This window comes from Periophthalmus magnuspinnatus, chromosome 17 (assembly GCF_009829125.3).
Source record: "Periophthalmus magnuspinnatus isolate fPerMag1 chromosome 17, fPerMag1.2.pri, whole genome shotgun sequence".
Taxonomy (NCBI): domain Eukaryota; kingdom Metazoa; phylum Chordata; class Actinopteri; order Gobiiformes; family Gobiidae; genus Periophthalmus; species Periophthalmus magnuspinnatus.
Window position 1 is genome coordinate 21,271,512 of NC_047142.1, and position 13,745 is coordinate 21,285,256.

Here is a 13,745-nt window from a genome sequence, read left to right on the forward strand (position 1 = left end):
CAAAAGTGACTGCTTCAATACTAGACATGAGATTTAACCTAAATGTCATTATACATCATGCAACACAATTGTGCACCATAGAAATACTGAAAAAGTACAAATAAGGGCATGCACAAAGTTAAAAAAGATATGCTTAAAAATAAAACAAAATACTAAGTGATAGATATATACCAGAACATCATAACAACAGTGCAAACATGGCTTATTAAGGTGATCAGTATTGTGAAGTGTCCAGTTTAGTGCAGATATTCTAAAGTGTTCATGAGACAAACAGCAGAGGGGAAGGCCTATAAGATAAAACAATGCTACTAAAATGACACTTGGCACATAATGCATGGGAAATCCTACATCTATAGTCATGCAGCCTATGCTCTCTTCTTCTTAGATACTTTTAATTTCACCTGCCCTGTCCTCTCTCTGCTTATACTTGTCCACGTCTGGTTCTATCACGTTGCCTGGAGCGCAGGACGTTCAAAATTGTCAGCTTCGATAATGATCACGCCCGTCTCATAAACTCCGATACTTGTAAACGCCACAACTGCTTTTGTCATCTCTATTAATCTGTCATCCGTATTATTGCCTTGTAAGCGCTTTCAGACGCCAGCAGGGGTGATGGATAGCGCGCGCTCCTCTTCCGTGCGTAAAAAAGTGATTGAACTATATCCGGAGTTTAAAGTTTGAAGTGAGAAAGGGGGGTTTTCTTGCCAGCTCACTTCCTCTCGTCTCCACAGTGGCTGTCAAGTTTAATTATCTCCAACTAAGGCCCTCCTGAATCCTAATTATACCGAGCTTTGTCTCCTCTCTTCCCGGATAACCCTCGCAGTTCAGTCCGGCTGCGACGTGACGGGTCTGGGGCGCGCACGTCTCTCTTCTTCTCCCAGCGTAAATTAATTGGCCGCCGTCTCCATCCGCGGACATCTTTTGGGACTCAAAGGTCATCGTTAGTTCGGGAGAGGATTGTAAGGGCGATGGGAGATGGTCAGGCTTCAGACGTGTGCGGTGTGTCAGTATAGTGACAGTGGCGAGTCCATATAGTCTAATAAATCCGCTATTGTAGTTTATACTTTACAACAAGAGCTATCCGGCAAACCAGCTCATTAAAACCCATTGGTGTTTGAGCATCGACGATTATACTGTTCAATATCCGCACTCTGCACTGTGCATTAGATTCCACTTGTGTTCTCGCTTTAATTCAAGCAATTAAATACAAAATGTCACAAAAATGGGTCAATAGCTTAATTATTCTCTTACCTTTGTGCTGAAGTGAACTTGAAGTGAAAACAAAATGCTATAAGGCTCTCATTTAGCCTGCAAAATCAAAGTAATTGTCAAAAATTCCAAGAAAACTGAAGCTTCTGGAGTTTGGAATTGTTAATACTAATAATGTAAAGGTCCCATCTGCTTGTCTCCTTTTATGCCACAGTATTAGATTAAAGAGTATACTGTATCTCTCTAGAGGCAAGCAGATGATGCCATCAGACCAAGTCAAAGTTCAGATCTGTGGAGAAGCGAACGCCCTTGCAGTTTTTCATAAGCAATGTTTTCACCTGTAATTGAATTGTCTACATGTCATACGATGGAATATTCCGGCCCAACGATGGCCTCATGTTGAAGCCCAGCAGACAGCAGACTCTCCACCAGAGAAGTTACAGGCCTACTGCATCTTTAAAGGAATTATATGCAACATTTCACAAACATGACCTTCCTGTTTCCCCAGATACGAGTTAAACATGTTTAAAGTAAAGGGCCTATATTAACACTATTTTCTTATCTGTGTTATAATGTCGTTTCTTCATCAAAAACATCCCTAGAGTTGTGTTTTGTTTAATTCACATGTTTAACACTCGCATATTTAAACGGAGTTCTTCTCTCAAACGCAAAACACTCTGTTCCACCTTGTGATGTCATATGGTAAAACAGGAAGTGCTCCATTCCATACACTTTCACTAGAATCATCTGGATAATTCAGCCCTGAAATTTCCCATCTCCACTGAATTAAATATAAAAGGTAGGGAAATGGCAAGATAGAACAGAGCATTTTGAGTTTTGGGCATGCAGACAGCCTAATACTGTAATGCAGGGTTATTCAGTGTGTGAATGAAACAAAACACAACTGTGGGTATGTTTTTGACGTACCAGCATTATAACATGGCTTAAAACTCACAAGATTCACTTTTGCGTAATATAGGACCTTTAAATATAGCTTTTACTAATAACAATTGTAATGCTGATTTTTATTTTTTAATTACTAAAACCCAATGTCCCTTATTTATGTCATAATTTGTTGTTTTGGGTATCCAATCAGAAGGCAGTGTGAATAGAGGTTAGTGAAAAAAGAAAAGACCTTTCCGATCTCTGTTTTAATAATAACTTCTAACAGAACAATGAATTAATTCGAATAACATCTCACCACCTGTCCCATCTTCTTGTGTTTGTTTTTTCACAAGGAAACACATTTTGTGCATGAGAGACAGATAGTTAAAGTATCCACCACAAGGTAATATTATTTTAGAATTGTCCCCATCCCACTGTGAGGAGTTGCCACTGTTTTTAGCTCCTGTTTCAAAACTTTTAATTCCATTCACCTACCTCTTTGGTCTCTTGCATCTTTCCTAAACTCAACATTTTACGATAATATCCACTTTTTGTTCTTCAACATCCCAGAAACTATTTTTGATATGTCATTGACTGATCTATTAATAATCTATTGTCACTCTCAAAGAATCTCATTTCCATTTGTGCCAAAGAACGAATCACAGTCCACCACGATGCAGTGTCAAGACATGTCAAATTATATAGCACCTAATATGAGACACTTTCCTAGAATGCTGTACGGAGCCATTCTTTATATAGCATGCCATAGTTAACCACGTGCACACCCAGCTTGCTGTAGCCTATATTAGCCCTGATCCACACACAGGACATTGCTAAAGTGCTGTTGTATTATGGGTCTAAGTCACTGCAGCCTCAATCAACCTCTGAATTGTTCCTTTGTGGAAGTGGTTAGCTTCCAAGGCTGAACCACAATCAGCAAAATGAACCAAATTACACGGTCTTTGAGTTGTGCAACTTTTGATTGGCATAATGTGTGCAAAGAGTACTTTAATGTGTGCATAGAGAGTACTTTAGCGTTGTACATACAAACATTTCCCCTGCTCAATTATAACAATTGAAAACTGTTTTGATAAGAGCGTTCACTTCATAGCTTAATGCAGAATACTGGTCAGGACAACTTCTCTTAAACTGCTGTTATTTGCCTTTAATAGTTTTTCAGACTAACAAAACTGTAAGTTTTTTTACACAGTAATCATTCACCTTCTGTTTATTCCCACATGCTGTGATCGGTTACAAGGGTGTATGTTGAAAAAGGACTAGCACTACTATTTTGTTGATGTTTCTATGTTAAATTCGCATAAAATATTCAAATGGAAAAAGGTGACAAAATATGTATTTTCATTTGCATTTTGAAGATTTTCTGCTAGTTTTATGACTTTGCCTAGATTATTCCACGTTAGGGCATTAAACTCATCTAGCTTGCATTTTTATATTATGCCAAAAGAAAACACACATTGTTACTTAGTCAGAGCGGAGTCGCCTCTCCACAGATCTGACCTGTGACTTGACTTAAATGTGTATTATTGCCATGATGTTATTGCTTTCCCAGGAATGCTCCACAAAACAGAATTAAATTATTTCCACAAAGACAAGAATGTAGCGGACCCTTCCAACAGAAACGTTACATAGTACACCTTTAATGAGATATGTAAGGCATCACGTCGTTAAGGTGGTATAGTTTTAAGGTGGTGAGTGAAGTGATAGGTGCAGACTTATTCATACAAATCGGCCAAACAAAGGTGAGCCGCAGAGGAAGAGTAGCAGGGCGGGGTGAAGATGCTCAGATTGGGTGATAAATCTTGTTCTGATCAGGTTTGTGCGCGCCCCTCTCACCTCACTCTCTTTCTCGGGGTAATTAATCAATGGCAGACTGCAGCTATCGATCTGCCTCGCGCGGACCCCGGTATGTTTACACTTCTCGATTGTGTTTGCCACTAAGCCCCTCGCCAACGCTCAATCTCATCGGCACAAAATGTGACACTCCGCCCTCTGATGCCATCACTGAGGCACTGCATCGACTGACATCTCCATGAAAATCAATCTACTTATTTTTTTTTGTTCTCATGGGGGATTTGCTTTGGTTATAATCCTTTCTTGTAATCCTGTATTCCAGGTTGTAATGGATAAAACTTTGATTGTGGACAGAGCACTTCTGGAATGCAAAAGCAGGAATTTCCTCTGAGTTGAAGAGCAGAGTGTCATTGATGGCGATAAACCTTAAGTTCGAAAAATAAGATAATGCTAGAATAGTTGGGAAGTGTGCAGACTTCCACCAAGGCACTGCAACCAAGCCCGAGAGCAAACATGGCCGCCACGAGTGAACAGGCCAAGCTCAGTAATGCGTGTAGCCTGTTTAGCTATTTTTAAGGTGACTAAAGGATTTTGAAATGAGATAAAGCTTGTCATCAGAAAATAGGCTATAATTGCCACAAAACCTGATCTCGAACATGAGCAGTTTGTTTTTACACTGCACTCTATGGGAAAAATGCTTTTTGAGGTGGACAGGATTTTTTGCTGGATGGATCCATGGTCCAACTCATGACATGTCTATGCTAACAATGGTCTACCCTATCCAAATATTTTAATGATCAATCAATCAATCTAACAATCAATTCTTAAAGAACATTCATGGAATCTTAAGGGTTATTTTGTCATAAAGAAATTTTATTGGTATAGTTTATTGAGATATTTTCTGTAGTTATGTAGGCCCATCAAACTTTAAAATAGTTTTTTGTAACAGGCCTAGTCATATGTCTACTAGGTTATCACAAATGAGACAAATTTATTGTCAGTGAGCTAACACAACACCAATTTGAGCATTTTAACATTTTAAAGAGCTTTCTTCTCATATAGAGCTCTGACAGGTTGCGGTCATGAATCAACATCTTATTCACTCGCTGCATGAGGCAATGACGTGTTCGATTGTGGGCCCCCTGTTGGCCGACAGCAGGACATACAGCCGGCAAATAAACATCCTTCATTTTACCACGTGCTCTGTAATGAAAGGAAGCTCTAAGACAAAGCAATCAACAATCAGCTGCATTGTGCTGAACCGATGAGTCATACGGCTCTGCAATTAAAATGGCTACATTAATTTGTGAGGCCTAACACATTTATATTAGTCTTAATAAACTATGAATGAACAAACTGAAACTGAAAATGAAATGATTCAAGGTTCATAACTAAGGGGTTTGGTTTGGAGTTTTGGTATGAAGTAGTTACTAAGCCTGAATGCCTAATAAAGTACTTGTTCAATATGAATGAAGTCTATCTTTATATTTCATTAAGGCTGTATAGTGTAGTTGTCCCTGGGACATTTGTTTGCCCTGTGTGTATTCAGTTCAAGTTAAAATGACTATTTGTGGGCTTTGTCAGTCATCAACATGGATCAACCTTCAACTCAGTACTGTATTTACTCAACAAGCAGAAGAGCTTTACAACAACATATGGGATTTAAGTAACTACTGACAGATATAGCTATTTTAGTGAATGGTGTGATACAAATGTAATACATCTGTAATTTAACTGAACATCTACCACAACTAAAAGGTTCCTTAACCTTTCCTTAACCTGGTCACTGTATCTTTATTTTGCAGAAGAACTAGTGTCTTGTTCATTTGAAGACTAGGAGGAGATATTATTGCTTTCTATTTTATATAGAGCATTATAATTATGCATCTAATACAATTGCATGTTTTATTGCTAAAAGAAAATCATTGAAAAACAAGCATCCTTGCTATGAGTGGGGTTGCATCTCCACAGATCTGACCTGTAATTTAGCCAGGTAGAGTAACATGCTTGACTTCAGCTATGTGGAATGTTCCAAGAAGACGAATAGGTGGTGGGCCTATTAGAAAACAAGGGCTGCCAGGGCTGCCCTTTGTCACCGGTTCTGTTCATTGCATTTATGGACAGAATTTCTAGACGCAGCCAGGGGCCGGACGGGGTCCGGTTCGGGAACCTCAGGATCTCATCTCTGCTGTTTGCAGATGATGTTGTCCTGATGGCTTCTTCAAGCCAGGACCTGCAGCTGGCACCGGGGCAGTTTGCGGCTGAGTGTGAAGCAGCTGGGATGAGAATTGGCTCCTCCAAATCTGAGGCCATGGTTCTCGACCGGAAAAAGGTGGCTTGTCCTCTCTGGGTGGGTGGAGAGTTCTTGTCTCAAGTGGAGGAGGTCAAGTATCTTGGGGTCTTGTTCATGAGTGAGGGATGGATGGAGCGTGAGATTGACAAGTGGATCAGTGCAGCATCTGCAGTGATGCGGTCGCTGTATTGGTCGGCAGTCCAATACGACTGAAAGGCAAAGCTCTCGATTTATGTCAGTCTATGTTCCTACCCTCACCTATGGTCATGAGCTTTGGGTAATGACCAAAAGGACTAGATCGTGGATACAAGTGGCCAAAATGGGCTCCACAGGGTGGCTGGGTGCACCCTTAGGGATAGGGTGAGGAGCTTAGTCACACAGGAGGAGCTCGGAGTAGAGCTGCTGCTCCTCCAGGTGGAGAGGAGCCAGCTGTGGTGGCTCGGGCACCTGTTCAGAATGCCTTCTGGACGCTTCACGAGGGAGGTGTTTCGGGCATGTCCCACCAGGAGGAGGCCCCGGGGAAGACCCAGGACACACTGGGGGGACTATGTCTCTCAGCTGGCCTGGGAACGCCTTGGGTTCCCACTGGAGGAGCTGGAGTGAGGGAGTCCCTGCTTAGACTGCTGTCCCCTTGACCTGGCACTGGATAAGTGGAAGAAAATGTATAGATGGATGGCCTACCAGAAAAGTTACATACTGAACCTTTAAACACGTTAGTAACGGTACATGAAAAAATGCTATCCCCGCATGCAGATTAAACGCTTTGACTTTATTGCACAGTAGGTTTTTATATAATCATTTGTGTATTATTTGAACAAATAGTAGTTAAAGGTGAGCAACACTCTCATATTTTTCAACAACAGTAGTTAACTTTGCATACAAATAACAAAACAACTTTTCACTTGTCAACTTGAGTCAAGCTATTGAAATCACACCAAACAATCATGCTTTGATTTGGTTTTGAATGGGAAGTGCCCCTCCTCTGTTCTAGGGTAGCCCTCCAGAGTGCGTTTATTGTGATATTTTGATTACTTTTGTAGCTTAAATGCAGTGCACAGGCAGCTTTGAGTGGGCGCTGGTGTGCTAAGGCATGCTGTTCTGGCCCCCCACTGCGGAATTGAACTGTTGAGCCTTTTTTGTAGTTTTTTTTCTCACAAGTAAAAGAGGGAAAAAGGGAAGAAAAATACAGATTTGAATGTGTGAAATGGACCAAAGTACCATAAGGCTTGTCACCACACTCCATAAGCTGGTAAACATTTGTGGTGTATAGGAATGTGGTGATAAAATAAATTGGCTCTATCAGGTCCCAATGTTAAACTCAGCGACCTCCAGGGAAATGGCAAAAGCCAAGGTTAAATCTGTCACCTGGACAAAAAGTTGTAGGAGTGAAGACGTTTCGCTGCTCATCCAAGCTGATTTTCAGTTCTGGTCAGATTGCTGGTGGACACTGCCTTAAATCTGTCTGATAGGAGGAGCTAACTATACTGGAACTGGAAACTTTTTTTACAACTTTTTTGTTTACAGTTTCTGTATGTAGGCTAGGTCTATTGAGTTACACTAAGTGTACATTGTGCCTGAGACATGCTTAACATATTCATACAATTCTTAATGGGTATTGTCACACCTATTGGCATCCTGGCTAGCTCTATTCTTTTCTTTGTTTACTTTGTTTGCTTTGGGTCTGAGGATGGAGTAAATAGATGGGGGATAGGCGATGTCTAAGGCCCCCATTACTTTTCAAGGAAAATTGCTTCTTTAACTCCCCTCTCAAACCATTTCTTTTCTCTGGCTAAGATCTGTACCTCACTATCTTCAAAGGAGTGGTTAGTCAGATTGGGGTCCAGAGGAGCTCTCGCGATGCTGTTGGTACATTTTCTTATGTGGGTGTTTAGTTTCTCCAGTGTACCACTCACTGCACTCTTCACAACATTGAATAGAGTAGACCACATTACTTTGTTTATGGCTTGGGGTTTTGTCCTTTGGGTGAACCAGTTTCTGTCTTAAAGTGTTTGTAGGTTTGAAATAGACTTCTCTGAAGTTTTTCAGACACACCCGCTGTGTGAGGAATAGTTACACCTTTCCTTCTAGGTTCAGATTCCCTTTTGTCTTGTTTTTTTTTTTATAGCTCTCTTAGATCCACTGAAGGCCCATTTTGGATATACACAAGTTGAGAGGGCTTCCTCCACATGTTCCTCCTTAACTTTTCCCTGTTTGTGGGCACCACTTGAGCTCTGGGTTGTAGAGTATGGATAACTCAGAGTTTTTGCTGCAGTGGATGGTGTGAATCAAACAGCAGGTGTTGGCCAATGTGTGTGGGTTTCCTGAAGATTTCTTTCGTGAACAAGAATGGGGGCCTTAGACATCATCTATGTCCCATCTATAACTCCATCATCAGACCCAAAGCAAAAAAAAGGAAACACAGAGAACAACAGAGCTAGCCAGGATACCAATAGGTTTGAAAACACCCATTAAGAATTGTATGAATCTGTTAAGTCTGTCTCAGGCACAGTGCACAGTGCACAGCCTCAGTTGACCCCTCGATGTTGAGGAGCAGCGACTCTACACCGAGCTTCTCGACTTATCTCCATTGGGTCTCCCTGCAGAAGAAACTCACATGATGAATCTATTTGTATTCTTGCTCTGTATTAAGATATTCATTCAATTTCTTCTCAATTCTCAGTTTGACAAACCTGTCTAACCTTTTGATTGTCATAACCGTAACCAAAGCCTGCTTAGCCAACCAAATCAGTCTACATAAACGCCATACATATTTCATGGCACGCTTATCTGACATCTACGGTTTCCAATCCTTCACTTTTTTGTATCAATTCCCTCATATTTCATTAGGCAATTGGGAAGAGTAGTGGTCAATTGGGATGTATGTTTTATTCATGTCTGTTTGAAACATCTGCTTGTCTCTGTGTCAGGAACCATCAGATCCCTGCGGATGCCTCTGACTGCCTGTAAATGAACTACAGAAGTCCACTCACCAAACAACCTGTCAAAGAGAGAGTAGAAGAGAGGGATTTGAGAGAGAATGTGCCAGAGGGATGGGAATCAATCTTAAACTCAAAAACATACAGCAACAGGACCGCAAAGATCATTTGGAATTGTACATTTTATTTCCCAGTAAATGTATTGAATGTAATCAACTGCATTCATTTCAATATTACACTTCAAATCTTATTATCCCGTCAGTGTCTCAACGAAACATCCATGGACTTACCAATTTAGAACCAGACATGGCTGGGGTTACTGAAATGCTCCAAATAGCATGAAGTCTATTTAAGTAAAAACATGCAATCTTTAGTGAATTAAAATAGCTTAAGTAACTTCTTTTTTTTGTTGAGATTTGGACAAGTCTTGAAATTACCATTCCCAATAACATTTCACAAAGAGGTATTTACTTTCATTTTAAAAGTCTGGCAAATGAAGTAAGAAAAATAGCCTACTTCAACTGGTTAACTGTAGATTTTATTTCTAAAAAGTATAGGTGTATTTTCTTTCTTTCTTTTTATTATTATTTATATTTTTACTAGTATAAATTGGTGAGGGACCTCTAATGAGCCCACTAGAGTCAAACAAAGAAAGACAAATGTTAAGCAAAACACCAATTAAGAACAATGTAGTTGTGGGAAAGATAAAGCCAAAAAGGATGTGTGCAAAATGTGCAGTACATGTATCATTAAATTTGATCTCAGTTCAAAAGATCTCAATAGCCTTCAGCTCAACAAAAGAGGTATTTTTAGTACAAAGCTCCAGTATCCTAGGCCACATTATGTTCAATAACAATAAAAGCAAATACACCTCCCCTCCCCAAGCTCTGATCTGTAGATATATAAATGTACGTTGACTTGTGCGTTCACAGTTGGTTTGACACGGCTGTTCTCTGGCTCTCCCTGACTCACCTCGCACCAGAGCCAAAAGGAGCTGGACCACCAACAAGTGACTCACAGCCTCATGTCCATGTTTGTGTGCATACGTGCCTTTAAATATTACCCAAATACTCCTCTATTTCTTACATTGCACCCCTCCCACGCTAAACATGTTCTCGGACAAAAGGGGGCAGTATTTTTGCTCACAGAAACACAACCTTGTCACAGTGTTCAGTAAGTGCAAGCAAAAGGACACAGCTAAAATTAAACAAAGACCAGACTGAATTCATTGAAAATACTGCTATAGTTGTTTCCTGTTTTAGATATGTGGACGGTTGCTTAAATTTGGGATTCTCTGTTTAGTTTTGGTATTTCCCTTCTGAGGGTTCTAAGCCAAGGGAGGGAGGTACTTTGTTACATTTACTTAAGTTACTTTTTTACTTCTAGACAACATAATTTTACTTGAGTAGGTATATATATATATTTACAGTAGCAAAAGCTGAAGTTAAATCTGTCAACACGTTTTGATGCTCATCCAAAGCTCTGGTCAGATCGCTGGAGACAATAGCTGTTTACAGTTTCAGTGTCGTTAGCTCCTCCCTTAGATTGATATAAGGCAGTGTCCACCAGCAATCTCACCAGAACTGAAGAAGCGGCTTGGATGAGCAGAGAAACGTCTTCACTCCTACAACGATTTGTCCAGTTGACAGATTTAACTTCGGCTTTTGCTGTGGATCAGACCTGGACGACTCACACAGACATATATTTACAGTGTGCATTTTGTTTCTTCTCACTGTGAGGAAGTCTACAAGAGTAAACCTGTATGTTGGCCATATTAAATGATTTGAACATTTGTGTTTCATGCACCGCTCCTTTGGATATGAATTTGTTTTTTGGTGGTCTATACTTTAGAAATGACAGATTTTGTGCATTATTTAGCTAATTTTATGCCTGACATCAGTGACTTCAAATTACAAATCACAGTTACTCAGTACTCAGTTTCTTTGTAATTTCTTGGGTCACTACTTTATACTTCTGCCTGAGCAATATTATTTTGAAGTAATGTTACACTTACTTGAATGCAATTTTGGCTACACTAGCAATTTTCTCATGGCCATAGATATCAAGTGGCTGTCTAATTGTAAAGTTGCTGGTAAAATCTCAGTTCTGACCGGTGCCTATTGACACTCTCCTTTAAAGCAAGAACTCATCCTCACCTTGTCATGAAAGTACACAAAGTCAGAATCTGGTGGGAAAGTTATTGGTGGTGTTTGTAGAGGCCTGTGGCACAGATTTGTAGCCACATCTTCTGTCAATCAGGCCAGGGCAGCTGTGGCTAAAGAAGTGATACCAGAAAAAGAATATTGTAAAGTAAAACTAAAGTATAAGACCATTGTGTTGTTATTATTAATCAAAAGCTTAAAGATTTAAACTTTTCTTGTGTCACCTGTTTGTCTCATGATGAAAATGTAGCTTTTTCTGAAATGTTTCATAGTATGGCACTACTTATTTTATTTAACTTTACTTATTCAAGAAAAGGCATTTTTTTATTGACAAAATACTTGGTTTGATGAAGACACTCGCTCGTCTCCATGGAGATTGTTAAATTTTATGCCATTTTGTGGAACATTCCAAACAAAATAACAGTTTTCCCCATGAAGAAAAAAGCTTTTGGACCATCCACGTATAAACTTTCATTTTGCCCCTTTAACTGACTGGTTTTGGTAGTATTTTTGTGTTTTAGTATAGTGTAGCATATTAAGTATATTGTGCACACAGTATCAAATTCTCAAAAAGTCCTGCTGTAATAGAGAAAGGCTACACTGTACTTATAAAAAAAATACCACTATGCATTTGTATTGCAGCGGGTCCTTTTACATAATCGCCTTATTTGTTGGCGTGACTGATTGATTGGCAGATGCCTGTATTAACTCTGAAAGGGTTACACCACCTTGTCACTGTTATCATTGTAATAATCTCTTGTCTTCTCGTGACACATAGGAACAATGAAAAGAAGTCTTCATAAATAGTCCAGTAGTTTGAAATTATTATATTTATATCTTCATGTTTTGATTTATTTTGGGGAACAATGGCAAAAGGATGAAACAGTTGCTTAATATTATTATTTTAAGGGTATTCTGTGTAACTTTTCAGGTGGATGGTCCACTAGCTGATTATCTCAATGTGGATGATTGTTGTTTTGCCTGAAATGTTACACTGTTTTGCATTAAATTGGCTATCTTCATGGAGACAAGCAGGCGACTCCACCAAGCCAAGTAACAGGTCTGATCAGTGGAGGGGCAAGCATGCTCACAACATTTTATTCCTAAATAAAAACACAGATAAGTGAATATATGTAAGATGTAGGTATTCGTAATAACATCCCTATGGAGAGAAAAAAGTTACATAGTGCACCTTTAAAAGTAAACATAATGTATTCAAATAACATTGTCCAAAGAAAAACAAAATACTAAATTGTCTATTACGCAATGCCCACTTTGATGTAAAATTGTCATAATGGTAGGATGCACTCTTGCCCTTATGTTATCCATTCATTTTAAAGTTTGATATTTTCATTTCCACACCAGTTTCTGAACTTAGATAGATTTAATTTATAGCCAGTGTTTTGGGCCGAAATCTCCGCCTCCTGATTTTAACAAGATCTCCCCTTGTTCCCTCCCATTCATTCATCTAGTTCTGTTCTTTTCTGCTTTGTAAGTGCCATTATCACAGAATCTGAGCTGGGATGTCTCACTTTCTATTAGACATCCATTACTCAAAACATTCAAAACAAATCTTTCTTGAAACCTGATAATTCAAATAGCTTTTCAAAGTGATTTTTAACTACATCAATGTTGTTTTATTTTTTCAACCAACATGTGCAATTAGCTGAGTATTCTCCATATTGTTACTGTTGTGTATTTACTTATTTCATCAGTATATTGGTGTGAGGCCATCCTTCAGCGCCCACAAACTCCACCTCTCGTTCACTTGTACTATGGATTTTTGGCCAAATGATAAATTAGACTCAAGTATCCACTGAGGTGTGACCAGGTGCCAAAAGACTATAGCTTTTGTCAGTAATGGGCTTAATTATGCGTAAGACCTTTAGAAAGCCACTGTTGGTACGTGCAAATGGGCTGTGGTATGGGATGGAACATTGCCTCAAACTAAATGAAATAAATGGTTAAAAATTCTCACAAAGACGAGCAAAGACAACATTGGGATAGGCTATAGAATGCTGAAAGATCAAAATCACCATTCAGTGTTTGTGTTTTTCACTGTTTGTGTGTGATTGAAGAAAGACGAGTATGCCATCCATCACATCACCCCTCCCATCGCGTTCAAACATAGAAACGGGTAAAGCTTAATTTCAAGCCCATTCTCTCCCGTGGCACGGCGTAAGAACCAAACTCACTTTGTGAAACTGTAATTGTTTTGAATCTCGGAGTTTTTATGCACGTAGAAACGAGAGAGATGAAGCATTTAGACGTTACATGTGGCGCGTAAAAGTTGTGGATGCTGACTTTTGCGCGTAAACATTTAAAGGGCTCTCCTTCCTCCAAAAGTTACGGCGCGACAAGGGAGTTCTTCTCACGGCCAAGATACCCCCCTCAAGCAGGCTGGACGACCACCCTCTCCGGAGATCCCCGCGAGTCCGCAGAGCGCAG